Source organism: Ovis canadensis, chromosome 5 (assembly GCF_042477335.2).
Source record: "Ovis canadensis isolate MfBH-ARS-UI-01 breed Bighorn chromosome 5, ARS-UI_OviCan_v2, whole genome shotgun sequence".
Taxonomy (NCBI): domain Eukaryota; kingdom Metazoa; phylum Chordata; class Mammalia; order Artiodactyla; family Bovidae; genus Ovis; species Ovis canadensis.
Genome location: NC_091249.1, coordinates 75,406,617 through 75,418,392, shown reverse-complemented (window position 1 = coordinate 75,418,392; position 11,776 = coordinate 75,406,617). Strand labels below are relative to the sequence as shown.

Below are 11,776 nucleotides of genomic sequence, written 5' to 3'. Positions count from 1 at the left end.
CAGAAACAATAAAGAGAGAGAGCCAAAGTGAAAAAAAAAAAAAAAAGTCCAGTTGTGGATGTGATTGGTGATGAAAGTAAAGTCTGAAGCTGTAAAAAACAATATTGCATAGGAACCTGGAATATTAAGTCCATGAATCAAGGTAAGTTAGAAGTGGTCAAACAGGAGATGGCAAGAGTGAACACTGACATTTTTGGAAGTAGTGAACTAAAATGGATGGGAATGGGCAAATTTAATTCAGATGACCATTATATCTACTACTGTGGGCAAGAATTCCCTAAAAGAAATGGAATAACCCTCATAGTCATAGGGTCAACAAAAGAGTCCAAAATGCAGTAGTTGGGTGCAGTCTCAAAAAGGACAGAATGATCTTGGCTCCTTTCCAAGGCAAACCATTCAGCATCACAGTAATCCAACCACTGATGTAAAAGAAACTGAAGTTGAATGATTCTTTGAAGACCTACAGGACCTTCTAGAACTAACACCAAAAAAGATGTCCTTTTCATCATGAAGAAAGAGAAAGTGTTATTCGCTTAGGTGTGTCCAACTCTTTGTGACCGTATGGACTGTAGCCCACCAGGCTCCCCTGTCCAAGGGATTTTCCAGGCAAGAATACTGGAGTGGGTTGCTGTTTCCTTCTCCACAGGATCTTCTCAACCCAGGGATTGAACCTGGGTCTCCTGCATTGCAGGCAAATTCTTTACCATATGAGCCACCAGGGAAGCCCCATTATAGGGGACTGGAATGCAAAAGTAGGAAGTCAAGAGATACCTCGAGAACCAGGCAAGTTTGGCCTTTGAATACAAAATGAAGCAGGGCAAAGGCTAACAGAGTTTTGCCTAGAGAATGCACTGGTCATAGCAAACACCTCTTCCAACCACACAAGAGAGGACTCTACACATGGACATCACCAGATGGTCAATACTGAAATCAGATTGATTATATTCTTTGCAGTCAAAGATGGAGACACTCTATACAGTCAGCAAAAACAAGTAATACAGTAACATGTCCTTATTAAAAATGTTTGACAATATGTGACTCTGTAAACAGTGAAAATTCTTCTCCCAAATTCGCTCTCCTCTCCAAAGATTTACAGTTACCATCATGTTACTGTTGTTTTCTAAACACTATGCTATGTATTTATAGAAATACCTATATATAGGCATGTACAGATCGTGGTGTTAAAATTTAGAATCATGAATACTAGTACTTACGGTTTTGCTTAAGTTTTTACTCTTCACTGTTTGCATTGTTTAAATTATTTCATAAACATATACTACTTTATATATATATGTTCAAAATCTTTATTTGTTCTATAACCTATTTATATGTTTTTAAAAATCTACTCTGGTTGGTTCATTTCACCAGGGAAAAAGAAAAGAATGTAGATTCATGCCCAGTCAAAATAAGAGGATGAATGAGTTCATCCCATCCCTGGTAGAACTCCCCAGTTCATTGACTGCTCAGTGCCAGGAGCTATGCTTGAAATGCTGCTGAGCCCAAGTCCAGAATGCCTCTTTTAGGTCACCTCCGGGCCTCAAATTTTATTTATTCTATGGCTCCTCCTAATGTTTTACCCAGAAAGACAGAACTTATTGGAATTACTGAAGCAAGTGGAAATTTGCCTTCCCCATGTACACCTGGGAGTCCTTTAGTGTAGCTAAGATTCTTCCTCCCATGATGACTGAAAGTGAAGTTGCTCAGTCATGTCCGACTCTTTGCGACCCTGTAGACTGTAACCTCCCAGGCTTCTCCGTCCATGGGATTCTCCAGGCAAGAATACTGGAGTGGGTTACCATTTCCTTCTCCAGGGGATCTTCCCGACCCAGGGATTGAACCTGGGTCTCCTGCATTGCAGGCAGACGCTTTAACCTCTGAGCCACCAGGGAAACCCTGCTATACTGTTATTAGAGAGACTCTTAAAAAAAGGCTGCACAGTTTTCAGATACTGTTAGGACTCTATCAGCCTTATCATTGAAGGTAGTTTGGTCACTGAGTCTGTCCAACTTTTGTGACCCCATGGACTGCAGCCTGCCAGTCTCCTCTGTCCATGGGATTGCCTAGGCAAGAATACTGGAACGTGTTGCCCTTTCCTTCTCCAAGGGATCTTCCCAAATCAGGGATCGAAGCTGGGTCTCCTGCCTGTGCATTGCAAGCACATTCTTTAACAACTGAGCCACCAGAGAAACCCAACCTTATCATTGCGTGCATGCTAAGTCACTTCAGTCGTGTCTGACTCTTTGCGACCCCGTGGACTGTAGCCCACCAGGCTCCTCTGTTAATGGAATTCTCTAGCAAGAATACTGGAATGGGGTGCCATTTCCTTCTCCAGAGAGTCTTCCGGACCCCAAGGATTAAACCCACATCACTTACATCTCCTGCTTTGGCAGCCGGGTTCTTTACCACTGGCGCCACCTGGGAAGCCCAACCTTATTATTATGAAGCCCTAATTAGAAATTAGAGACTTCCATGGTGTCCAACGGATAAGAATCCACCTGCCAATGCAAGGGATATGGGTTTGATCCCTGGACCAGGGATTAAGATCCCACATGTTTCAGGCAGCTAAGCCCATGAGTCACAACTACTGAGCCTGCACTTCCTAAAGCCCCTGCTTTGCAACAAGAGAAGCCATTACAATGAAAAACACATGCACCACAGCTAGAGGGTAGCCCCCTCTCAGTGCAAATAGAGAAAGCCTGTGGTTAGCAAGGAAGAGCCTGTGTGCCACAAAGAAGACTGAGTGCAACCAAAAATAAAATGAAAGAAAGAGAAAAACTAGCACACAACAGCATATCTCTATATCTTTGCCAGATAACTCTTATCTTTGCCAGGTAACTTTTCCCCAATCTATACAAATGTCTACCCCTGGTCCCACTGTTTACTCAAAAAATAAAGATTTCCAATGCAAATGGATGTGTAAATAGCTGTTTTGACTCTTACAAACTATTTTAAAAGCAAAAAGGAAAAAAACTTTTCAAATTCTTTTTCAACAAAACCAGAAGAGAAACAGAATCCACAGATACCAAAATACATGTAAGGGCATGTAAAGCATCTGAGACTAGACAGAAACTGTAGGAGAAAGGAAAAGAAACTCAGGAGTGAAGGGACTGACAGGGGTTGGGGATGGGGCTAGATCTTAGGAAAGCATCAGTAAAAAACATCATAAAAGTGAAAAGCTCACTCAGAGTTGCACAGCTATATCCCTTTCGTCTGAAACAACATGCATGGACAGTTGAGCAAAACTAACAACAAAAAACTCTCCTTAACCTCGTTTGGATGGGGAAGGTAAAGAAGATGAGGACAACAGAAAGAATATTGTGGTGGTTTTTGCCATACATTCACATTGGCAAAAACCACCACATTATTGTAAAGTAATTAGCCTCCAATTAAATAAATTTTTTAAAAAGTAAAAATAAAAAAACCACAATGTGTTTTAAAAAAGAATATTCTGGACTTCCTTGGTGGTCCAGTGGTTAAGCGTCCATGTGCCAGTGCAGAGGATAGAATCTTCCTGATCTAGGAAAATTCCACATGTCATGGGGCAGCTAAGCCCATGCACCACAACTACTGATGCCTGCATGCCTTAGAGCCCGTGCTCCACAGGAGAGAAGCCACCCCGATGAGAAGAATGCACACTGAAACTGGAGAGTAGCCTGCTTTTGCCATAGTGAGAGAAAGCCTGCACACAGCACTTAAGACCCAGGACAACCAAAAACAAATAAATAAATATTCAAAAAAGAATACTCTGAGAAAAACTATACACTTTATATTTTAAAAATTTTATTTAAGTAAAAATTTGGAAATTTAAATACAGTTAGAGAAATCAAGAATCAAATCGAATAGTAAGAAAGTAAGGATGAGAAAATGTTAATTTTCTTATCAGTAAATATTTATCGAGTGGACTTTCCTGGTGGCTCAGCAGTAAAGAATATCCCTCCAGTGCAGTCTCAGGATTCCGTCTCTGGGTTGGGAAGATCCCCTGGAGAAAGAAATGGCAAGCCACTCCAGTATTCTTGCCAGGGAAATCCCGTGGATGGAGGAGCCTGGTGGACTGTAGTCCATTGGGGCCACAAAAGATTCGGACATGACTGAGCAACTGAGCACATGCACACATTCAGCTAAGTAAGATACATATCAAGTCAGCAGGTGTACCTGCTATGGAGAGTGGAAAGTGGAAGAGGGAGTTTAGAGGCAGAAGGAAGGATTGCAACCTCTTTATTTTTATTTATTTATTTATGACTGTGCCTCGCAGCACATGGGATCTTACTAAGTTTCTCTACCAAAGATCGAACCTGTGCCTTCTGCAGTGGAAGCTTGGAGTCTTAACTACTAGACCACCAGGGAAGTCCCTACAACCTTTTAAAACAGTCAAGAAAGGTCTCACTGAGAAGGCAAAATGTAAACAAAGACCTGAGATAGGTGAAGAAACAGGCCATGTGGACTTCTTTTAGGGAGAGCATTCTGGGCAGAGGGAATAGTATATGGCCCTGGGGTGGGAGTGTGCCTCACCTGTTTGAAGAATGACAACGAGGTCACTGTGGCTGGAGCAGAGAGAGTTAGTGAAAGAGAAGAAGATTAGGTCAGAGCAACACCGAGGGTGGAAATTGTATAGTGCTCTGTGAGCCGTTTTAAGGGGTGTGTGTGTGTGTGTGAATGAGATGGGAAGAGATTTGAGGAGTTTCAGCAGAGGAGCGCCATGATCTGACTTGGGTTTTAAAAGGATGCTTTGTCTGTTGGGTTGATCACAAACAGAGAGATCTGTTGGGAGGCAGTTTGCAGTAAGAATAAGATTGTGATGACTTGACAAGAGGGACAGAGGTGAATGTGGTCAGTTTCTGAAAACATTTTTATAATAGGTTGGCTATGTTGATGGACTGGAAGTGGAATATGAGCCAGAGGAGACAATGGTCTGAGCAACAGGAAAGAGAATTGCTTTTAACTAGATTAGAAAGACAATGGCAGGAATAGGTTTGAGTGGGGAGGAATTAGAGATTGTTGTGTGTGAAGCCCCTATTAGCCATCCAGGGGAAAAGGTTAGGTAGGCATTGGAATTATTGTGGAGAGGAGAGAGATCCAGCCTATAGATAAAAATGTCACCATTGTCAGCAAATTAATGGTAGTTAAGCAGAGAGACTAGATGAGATCATCAAGGAAGTGAGTGCAAATAAAGATGAGAGAAAACCCAAAAATCAAGTATAGGGGAGGACAGAAAGATGATTATGAGTGAGCAAAAGTGACCATGAAGGCATGGTCATTGAGCTAGGAGGAAAACCAGGAGTGGTGTTGTCCTGGAAGCCAGCTGAAGAAAGTTGTTCTAGGAGGGGAAGGACTGCCATGTCAAATGCTACTGCTTGGTCATGTAGAAAGAGGACTGAAAACAGACCATTGTATCTAGTAAAGAATAACCACTGATGGGGACTTCTCTAGTGGCTGAGAGTCCCACTGCCAATGTAGGGGACATGGGTTCGATCCCTGGTTCAGGAGGATCCCACATGCTGTGGGGCAGCTAAGCCTGTGAGCTGCAACTACTGAAGCCCACATACCTAGAGCCTGTGCCCTGCAATGAAGAGTAATCCCCACCCACCGCAGCTAGAGAAGCCAATGCAAAACAAAAAAGACCCAGAACAGCCCCCTCCCCCCAAATGGTGCTCAAAAGAGCAGATGTGACTGGGTGCTGGGAGTGAACCCAACTCTGGAGGGAGTTCTTGGCCAGTATTATTTATCTGTATCCCAACCAAACACCACCACACCCAATGCCCCTGTACCCTAAATTATTTTGAAGCAAATTCCAGTTATATCCCTACAGGAAAAAATAAGGAGAATGGTGAGATTGTGTGTGTCTTATGAGTCCTGCTCAGTTTCCCCTTATCTCTCCATCTCTCCTTCCAAGACTCCTTGAGTCCCCAATCCATTTCCTTTACACTCTATGACAGATGGGGAAAGTGCCACTCACAGCCAATTACTTAAGGGGAATGGGATCCAAAGGTCAGTCCCCTGACCTTTAGGTGGGACCAGCTCAGTGATGCAAGTTGTGCTCCAGCATTCCCCGTGGGATCCGGCTGAAGCGAGTCTCCAGCTGAGACCGCATCCTCACTTAGCCTTTCCCTTTTTCTTCACTTCTGCTTCCCTCTCATCCCTTCTGAGAATGCTGCTGCTGCTGCTAAGTCACTTCAGTCGTGTCCGTCTCTGTGCAACCCCATAGACGACAGCCCACCAGGCTCCGCCCTCCCTGGGATTCTCCAGGCAAGAACACTGCAGTGGGTTGCCATTGCCTTCTCCTTTCCTGAGAATACTCCCTCAGTAAATCACTTGCTCAAGAAGCCGTATCTCAGCTTCTCATTATAGGCATAAGGCATCATCCCCATTTTACTGATGAGGAAAGGTAGACTTTATTTATTTTATTTTTTAAATGGAGGAAAATTGCTTTATAATGTTGTATTGGTTTCTGCTGTACGACAACACAAATCAGCCACAATTATACATATATCACCTCTCTCTTGAGCCTCCCTCCCCTCCCTGCATCCAACCCCTCAAAGTCATCACAGAGCACCAGGCTGGCCTCCCTATGTTATATAGCAGCTTCTCATCAGCTATCTGCCTCACCCATGGTAGTGTATATATGTCGATGCTACTTACTCTGTTCGCTCCACTCTTTCCTTCCCCTACTGTGTCCACAAGTCCAAAAGTAGACTTTAGAAAGATTAAAAACACTCACTCATGTTCACATGGCTAATCAGGGCTGAAGCCAGAATTCCAGCGACCACATACTTAATCATCTCACCACACCCACCACTCAGCAGCACCCAAAGTTAATGAAGCAGGAGAGTGGAGAATGTCACTGAAGGGCTGAGAACATGCAGGCTTGCATGTTCCTCCTTGGAGAAACTGAGCAGGCTATTAATGTCACAACTGTTGAGATATAGCCTCTCGACCTTCTATAGCTCTGGGCAGGTGACATTACCTCTTGGGGCTTAACCTCCCTGAGCCTCTGCCTCCTCATCTATCAGCCAGAAAGGGTCTGATGGGCGTCAGAGCATTTGGCACACTGTAGATCAGCCCACCGACACAAGAAGTGATTCTTATTTTTCTCACTGTCCTCCTCAGACTTGGTTAGCATGAGGATAATATGCTTTCTTTGCCTCTTTAGGTTTTTCAGTCAGGAATTGGAGTTGTTTGGCCTCATGAGGATGGGAAAGGGCAGAGCGACTTACAGACACCTTAAAGGAAGAAGAATTCCTTTCCCCAGTGTCTCAGAGTGACCCCAGGAAAGTGATGGTATTGATAGTAAGATCTCAGATGCCCTGGGTGCTTGCCGTGTGCTTTACAACTGATTTACTCCCCACCTAAAATCTTATGATATCACTAGTTTTAATTCCACTTAATAGGTCAAACTGAGGCAAGAAGACAGAAAAACTATGCCCAAAGTCACACAAGAATCTGAGTGTTGAAGCCAGGAGACAAGCTCTGCATAACTCCACAGCTGGTGTTCTTAAAAAATATCATGGGTTGAAACCTACTTATTAATAAATGAAGTCCATACTCACACTTTCTGAATTGAGGGATCTTTTTGCTTTTTTCCTCTTCTTTTATCAACATGTTTCTGCTCCTTCTGTTTTTTTCTTGTAGTTGTTTCTTTTCTTTCTGCTTTGTTTCCTTTTTCTTCTTTCTTATACCACTAGACATAAAGAGAATGAGAGATTCTTCCTGGGAGCTTCCTTTAACTCTAGATTATCAGAGCTGGAAAGCCCCCAATTGGGTCAGTGAGCCCAACCTGTCATTCTCAGTGGAGGCCTAGAGATAAGGGGCAGTATTCCCAGAGTCACACACATCATGTGTTTCTTGGCTCTTGCTTCCAAGCCCTTGGTCCCACATCATGCAGAGGTTACCAGATAGCACAAGTAGAATGAGCATATGTGGTTAAGGAGGAAAAACACCCGGGGTGCACAGCGCAGTCTCTGTATACATATCTGGATTACATGAATTTAAGATGGTGTGGTATAAAAATGTTAAAGTTCTACTTCATAGGCAGAATTCAGGGTGCTTAGTCACATTGTCGTCAATCATGTCCGACTCTGTGTGACCCCACAGATGGCAGCCCACCAGGCTCCCCCGTCCCTGGGATTCTCCAGGCAAGAACACTGGAGTGGGTTGCCATTTCCTCCTCCAGTGCATGAAAGTGAAAAGTGAAAGTGAAGTCGCTCAGTCGTGTCCAACTCTTAGTGACTCCATGGACTGCAGCCCATCAGGCTCCTCCGTCCATGGGAGTTTCCAGGCAAGAGTACTGGAGTGAAGTGCCATTGCCTTCTCCAAGGGTACTTAGAATCCCACTCAAATTTAAAGTTTCACAGGGTATCCCATAATAGCACAACTGATGTTCAAAAGAGTTAACTGTAAACTGTGCTGCACTTTGGCTGGAACACAGAAGTGTCTGCCCAATTTTGTCAGAAGCCAGAGATTAAATGCCTTTGTTCATATGGAACTTCTGTGGGCGAATTGAGTTATTTACTAGCCATAGTGTAAACATCTATTGTTAGTGTAATTAAAATATTCTATAAGCCATAAGAGTACAATTTGAGAATTCATTCAGTGGCACAAGTGCCGAAAAGTTAACTTAAAAATTCTTAGTTTCGAAATGGAAATCAGAAATTGCTATAGAAATGAGAAATTAAAAACAGCCAAACACATCAAGATGTAACATGCATATGACAAAGGAGAGTGCATTCCATTTAGTAAATTAGCAACACGGTTGAAATGAAAAGCAGCCTTTAAAGCAAGGACCTCACTGTGGGAACAAACAGCAACTCAGATACTAGGAAAAGTCCTGGTGCTATATCAACACACTCTATTGTGCCTCTGAGCCAGGCTCTGTGACTTTTGATCATTAGAAAGGGAGTAATGATGGTAAATTTTATCACTAGTGTCTTTGTGGTAAATGAAGTATGTTTAGAGGGGAAAAAATGTGTTACAAAGTTAAGAGATTTATGCATTCCGCAGACCCAGAGAAAAATTTTGCAAAGTGTCCAAAAGCCCATCCAAAGAATCCAGTAGGACCACTCTACCATCAATACAACACTCTGATGTATAGGAGAATGCTCAAGGGATGGGAAATTCTGCAGGGGCACAGAACCAGAGGGCATATGTGAAAAATGCCAATTGTCTGTCATCCTAAACTGACCTGCAGGCAGGATTGCAGTGACAGGAGCATTGTCAGTGCATGTGTATGAGGACCCGTGTACACTCCTTGGAATCAAATGCTGCTCTTACAGGAGCACATCTGCTGGCGATGGAATGAAACACCAACACTGCAGAGTGGTTTGAATCTTTTTACTTTAACTCTTTGCTTCTTACAGCTGCTTTATTTTATATCCTTTGCACAACAATCTACAGGGCAAGTTGCCAAGCACTATGATTTAGTGACTATACAGTGTGCAGGTGCAGGGCAAGATAACCTTTACCTTAACTTATTTACTGCAGCTAAGACTTTGTTTTGGGGAACTTCTTTATCAACTTAGAATCCATTTTGTCCCTAGGTCTGTTCCTTTTGAGGAATCAGAGAAATCCTTGTGTGCAAGAAATGTTCTTTTCCCACGGGAACAAACAGAGGATTCTTAGCTGAACATCTCGTTTGCAAGAATGTTCAGCCCTAGTTGAGAGTCTCGTTTGCAAGCACTTCTCAACCTTTCTTATACCTAGTTCCCTACACTGGGCAGAACATCTCATTTGCAAGAATGTTCAGCCCTGGTTGAGAGTCTCGTTTGCAGGCACTTCCCAACCTTCCTTATACCTTGTTCCCTACACACATCCAAAGAACAGACTTTAAAACGTATTATATTGCTTTCGTGGGGTGTGCGTTGGTCAGTGAGGTACCATAAATGAGTTATAGGGATACTGATATTGGTACTTTTCCTCCAGGGGCAACCAAGTGGCTGGAACTTCTGAGACAGTTACCTATAGTCATGAGCAATTCTTTTATCCTGACAGTGTATAAAATGTTAGCATTTTCTACATGTGTATGGTATAAAAGAGATTGGGAACCGCTGGATAAGTTTTGTGTTTGTTTGATTTTTTTGTTCAGGTGGAGATGCTTGTGAGAATGAAAGGAGCTGTATTCACACCAGGCATATAGTGGGACTGTTTCAAGAAAACCAGGATGTATGGTGGAGTATGCAGAATGATGGTCCGCAAAGATGTCTAGGTCCTAATTTCCACAGCCTGTGGATATGTTACCTTAGACGGCAAAAGAGGCTTTGCAGATGTAAGTTAAAGCTCTTGATGAGCGGAGGTTATCCTAGATTGTCTCAGTTGGGCCTAATGTAATCACAAATGTTCTTAGAGGAGGGAAGCAGGAAAGTCAAAGAAGGGAGAAGATGCTACTCTACTGGCTTTGAAGATGGAGGAAGGGGTCACAAGCCAAGGGAATACAGGCAGCCTTTAGAAACTAGAACAGCAAGGAAGCAGATTCTTCCTAGAGCCTCCAAAACACAGCCCTGCCAGCACCTTGATTTTAGGACTTCTGACTTCCAACAACACAAGGTAACAAATTTGTGTTGTCTTATGCACAAAATGTATAATTTACTAAAGCAGCAATAGGAAACTAACACAAATAACTGTTTATAAGAAGTTTATGCTTACATAGTTTTTAAAAGTACAAAGATATGTTAAAAGGAACTAAAATGAAATAATTATATTGAGAGGAGGGGTAGGGGAGGTTGACAGGTGTAAATTTTCATCTAACATCATGTTGATTAGTTGAAAAATGTCATTGAAGTGTATTATACAAAGAAATGGAGAACTAAAGAACTAAAACAAACAAACAAAAGCAATTAAAAAAAAAAAAGAATTGCTCCAGTAAGAAGAATGGAGATGGTCAGATAAGGAGACTCTAGCTTTTAATTAAAAATCTCTTGGTTAAAAAAATTAAGGATTTATCTATGGACATCTTTCTTAGAATATGAATATCAGTGTGTTGCGGAGCCTCCAAGAGCTTACTGGTCTCAGGTTCTCCAAAACTCTAGCTTCCAATCTACCTGAAAACAGCATACAGCTTCCATCTCACCCATACACACTCCCGTACCTCTGACTCAGCCAAGAGCTTTCTCGATCTCTGTCTCAGCACAGGACAACACCAACTGGTAGGTACTCCTGAAATGAGGCAGGAAAAGGCCACACTGGATGAGGAATATTCCTAGGACTGGGCCCAAACTCTTAAAAGATCTGGAGCAAACCCACGAGATCCTGTCTGTAGAGTGGGTGGGCAGGCATTGGGATTACCTCACAATGGTAACAAAGAACCTGGGAGACCTTAGAAGAGAGAAGTGCCTCCTGGTTGCCACTGAAGGAAACACTGATGTAGGAGCCCAAAGGGAAGGGCTGAGGCTGACTCTGCCATGTCTTAGGAAGTCCCTTTCATCCAGGCTTCAGTTTCTCCAATGAAATTAATAGGGGAGGAAATTCATCTCCCACATCTTTCAGCTCTGAGTCCTTCTTTTTCGTACTTTAGCAACACCCTTCCTCCAAAGATGACTGGATGGGCCCTCAGTCAGTCAGCCACAGAATCGTTATATATCACACTTTAGCGTTTCTTTGAGATGGTCTGCTACAACCCATTCATTCTTGTTTGTTTTTTTTTTTTGTGGGGGTACCCCTCATGGCTTTCAGGATCTTAAATCCCCCACCAGGGACTGAACCCAGCTCCCTATAGTGGAAGCACTGAGTCCTAACCACTGGAACACCAGGGAAGCCACCTCCCCCAATTCATTTTTTATATGGGGAACTG

The 11,776-nt window shown here is 42.9% G+C and overlaps 1 non-coding gene across 1 annotated transcript; it reads right to left on the bottom strand.

Moving 5' to 3' along the window:
• Positions 1–1,817: 1,817 nt before the first annotated feature.
• Positions 1,818–1,889, bottom strand: TRNAC-GCA (transfer RNA cysteine (anticodon GCA)). The gene has a single exon. It is a non-coding gene; the product is annotated as a tRNA-Cys (tRNA).
• Positions 1,890–11,776: the final 9,887 nt, after the last annotated feature.